This window comes from Onychomys torridus, chromosome X, assembly GCF_903995425.1.
Source record: "Onychomys torridus chromosome X, mOncTor1.1, whole genome shotgun sequence".
Classification (NCBI taxonomy): domain Eukaryota; kingdom Metazoa; phylum Chordata; class Mammalia; order Rodentia; family Cricetidae; genus Onychomys; species Onychomys torridus.
Window position 1 is genome coordinate 73,636,630 of NC_050466.1, and position 4,478 is coordinate 73,641,107.

The window sequence follows — 4,478 nt, forward strand, 5'->3', positions numbered from 1 at the left end:
CGGGCAGTGGTGGCGCACGCCTTTAATCCCAGCACTTGGGAGGCAAAGGCAGGTGGATATTTGTGAGTTCGAGGCCAGCCTGGTCTACCGAGTGAGATCCAGGAAAGGCACAAAGCTACACAGAGAAACCCTGTCTCAGAAAAAAACCAAAAAAAAAAAAAAAAAAAGTTACTAGCCACTAACATGGCCTTTGCCATGCAGTTGGCCCCAGGCATGAGGGGAAAGATCCAGACATTAGAGAGATATGAAGGTATGAATAGGTCTTAACTTTTAGAAATTGCTCAAAAAGTTTGCAACAGCTGAAATTCAGCTAAAAAGAAACAGGGAAGTCTCTTCCATGTAGTGTTCACTGCTCTTGAGGAAAGAGACAAGAGAGGAAAGGCTATATACAGGAAGTCGTCTTCTGTGCCAATGCACTCAAGCCTATTACCCAGTTTCTATTTTATCAGATTCAGTATATCTAGTTTTATGTTGGACTTGATTTTTGTGCAGGATGAACGATATGAATCTGTTTACATTCTTCTACATGCAGATATCCAGTTAGACTAGGACCATTTGTTGAAGATTCTTTTTTGTTCTGTATAATTTTCAGATTTTTGGCCAAATTTAGGTTCCCATAGGTATGTGGATTTACTTTTGTGTCTTTGAATCAATTCCGTTGATCCACCTGTCTGATTTCATGCCAAACCATGTGGTTTTTATTATTATAGCTCTATAGTAGAGCATTAAATCAGGAATGGTGATACCTCCAAAAGTTCTTTTATTGTACAGGGTTGTTTTAACTATCCTACGCTTACTGTTTTACTATATGAAGTTGAATATTGCTATTTCAAGATCTGTCAAGAATTGTGTTGGAATTATAATGAAGACTGAATTGAATCTGTAAATTACTTTTGGTAAGATGGACATTTTTGATGTTGATCTTACTTGTCCATGAGCATGGAAGATATTCCCATCTTCTGATATCTTCTCCAAAGACTTGAAGTTTTTGTCATACAGGTCTTTTACTTGCTTGGTTTGAGTTACATCAAGATATTTTACATTATTTGAGGCTTCTGTGAAGGGTGTTGAATCCCTGATTTCTTTCTCACCCTGTTTATCATTTGTATATAGGAGAGCTAGTGATTTTTTAGTTAATCTTGTATCTAGCCACTTGACTAACAATTTTTATCAGGTTTAGGAGTTCCCTGGTAGAATTTTTGGGGTTATTTATGTGTACTATTATATAATCTGGGAAGAATGATGCTTTAACTTCCTTTCCAATTTTTACCTTCTTTATCTCCTTTGTCTTATTGCTCTAGTTAGAATTCTAAGTACTATATTGAATAGCTATGGAGAGAGTGGACACCCTTTTCTTGTTCCCGATTTTAATGGAAGTGCTTTAAGTTTCTCTGCACTTAATTTGATGTTGGCAATAGGCATTCTCTATATTGCTTTTATTATGTTTATATATGTCTACTGTATCCCTGATGTCTTCAAGACCTTTATTATGAAAGGGCATTGGATTTCGTCAAGGGCATTTTTCTGTATGTAATTATATGATTGTGTGTTTGTTGTTCATTTGGGGGGTTGTTTCATTCAGTTTATTTATATGGTAGATACATTGACAGAATTTCATATATAAAACCATTTCTGCATCTCTGGGATGAAACCTAGTTTATCATGGTGGATTATCTTTTAGATGTATTCTTGGATTTGATTTGCCAGTATTTTATTGAGTATTTTTTGTGCATCAATGTTCATGAGTGAAATTGTTCTGTAATTCTCTTTCCTTGGTGGGTCTCTGTGTGGTTTGAGTATCAGTGTGACGTTGGTCTCATAGAAAGAAATTTCGAAATGTTCCTTCTGTTTCTGTTTTGTGGATCAATTTGAGAAGTATTGGTATCACATGATTAGACTGTAAATTTCACCTATATTCAGAAGCTCCATATTTGACTCTGTTGTACAATAACTTACATAAATTTGTTATGATAATTTTTTCTAAAGTTTATAAGAAAGATGATCCTCATTGTGAGGATTCTTCAATCACATTGAAGCTATAACACTTGAAGGAAGACAAATTATCCATAATATATAATAAAACATATGTAAAAAAGCCATTTGCATGATATAAACCTAGATGATTATTTTTATGAGACATTGTAATCAAACTTCATGGCTTTGTTTCATAAATGCATCATGTATGCATAAGTCCTTTTTGTCTTTTGCATAATAATTTAATCACACATAGTTAGGAAAATTTTTAGAAAATCAAAATTTCCCCAATTTTTAGTTGAAGTAAAGAACATGATATGCCAGATGTAAAGATCTAAATACATATTAATAAACACTTTTTGTGTAAAAACTTCCATTTTAAAATTTTATATCTTCAAGGCTGGGCAGATAGTTCAATCAATAGCTTAAGTGATTGTTTTGGAAGTTTGAGCACCATAGTTCATATGCCTAGATCCCAGGTAAATTCTAAGTAGAATTCATAAAATATCTGTAATTGTAACCTTGGAAGCCAAAGACAGGTGGTCCACAGAACAATGCATGAAGACAGATGAGATTCTGTACAGCATCACTGAAAAGGTTAAAAATTTTGCACTTATTTATCTTGTGGATATTACAGAAGTAATGTATGAATTATATTACCCGTGGAATGTCAAGTTTTTCTTCAGAAACACACATATTATGACTGATTTGGGCGCTGGGAACAAGATCAACTAGGCCATGGAAGACAAGCAAGAAATAGTTGACATCATAGAGACTGCGTACCATGGCACCTGCAGAGGTGGAGATCTGGTGGTGTCTCCCAAGGACTATTCTACAAAGTACAGATACTGAGCACTGCCCTCACAGGCTGTGCAAAGGACACAAGCAGCCTCTTCCATGTAAAAACACTCAGATATTCATAGCCTTTGGAAATGCTCTGTAGCAGAACATGACTGTAGATCTAGAGGATTCTTGAGATGAGGGTAACAGGGACTTAACTACCTAAAGCAAATAAACATTTGGTGAAAGATCAGTAAAAATGTAGTTTGGTTTGAAGGTTTTTACAAACTGAAGAACACCGAGAAATGGAGGTTTATATTTTGATAATGCAGAGACTCCACAGGAATGTTTAAAGAAGGAAGTGTTCTTGCTGTCCAGTGGAACATGGATGCACACAATAGATAGTACTTGATCTGAGTGATGAATAATGATGGGTCATCATATGTTACAAAAGGGATGGAAAGGAAAAGAGCAGGTAGAAGTGCAAGAACTTGAAGCAGTATATTGTACACTACTCAGTGAGATATTTAGTCAATTGTTAAAGTATTAAATCTCTTATGTCATGATGAATACTGATGCCATCAGGAAGTAGAGACTGAAGGTAAAGAGACCATTGTACAAAACTTAAGTGAAGATTAGAAAAGAAGTGTTGTTAGAAAACAAATTATTGCCAGGTGGTGGTGGCACACGCCTGTAATCCCAGCACTCAGGAGGCAGAGGCAGTTAGGTGGATCTCTGTGAGATCGAGGTCAGCCTGGTCTACAGAGCTAGTCCAGGACAGACTCCAAAGCTACAGAGAAACCCTGTCTCGAAAAACCAAAAAAACAGAAAAAGAAAAAAAGAAAACAAATTATTTATCAGTCAAATTATACTGAAAATAATGAGACAATTGTACAAAAATTAATCTAAGATTAGAAAAGAAGTGATGTTAGAAAACAGAAATTATTTTGCAGTCATATTATACTGAATCTGTCAACATACTACCTGTGAAAACTACACGAGAAACTCAGTAGTTGAACTAATGAATTTTGTAGAGTTGAAAATGTTTTAACTAGGAAGAAAAATAATTGTGTCTGAATGATAGCTTGCTTTCAGAAAATTACAATAAACATGTAGTCATTCAAAGGATAAACTAGAAGAAAGAAATCCAGTAATTTTTATATAACATGGTAGCTTTAATATTGAAAAACTTCTGCCTGTTCAACAGCAATGTTCTTTCCCCCTATACCATTTACACTCTGCCTGGCAATGTTTATATGTCTGCATGATGTACATCAGTTCAAACAGAATCTGGTGAAGCTGAGAGAGAGAGAGAGAGAGAGAGAGAGAGAGAGAGAGAGAGAGAAAGTATTAATGTGCCCCTTTTTTCCTGTCAGGCTATATCACCTCACCTGTCCATCTTAAGAGAAGTGCAGTGTTTCTCTCTCTTGGGTTTTATTTTTCCCTCTATCTGCTTATATATTGTGAAAAACATTCCACCCTTCTGCCTATCTTGGCTTAGTACTGTTGATAGCACTGGTATTTCTATTTCTGAGTATCTATTCTATCCTGCAACTTTTATCCCTTTATGAAAAACTTTCCTTGAAGTATCTTCATTTGAATATACTGTGTATTTCCTACTGGGACACTTATTGTTTCAAAATTCAAGATATTCTTCATGCCTGCAATAAATATTTATTTTCTATATACTTTGTGTAGGCTTTCTCCCCTATGTTAGAATGAAG

General features: G+C 35.1%; 1 pseudogene; it reads left to right on the plus strand.

Moving 5' to 3' along the window:
- Positions 1–2,532: 2,532 nt before the first annotated feature.
- LOC118574506 lies at positions 2,533–2,826 on the plus strand (annotated as a pseudogene).
- The last annotated feature ends 1,652 nt before the right edge of the window (positions 2,827–4,478 follow it).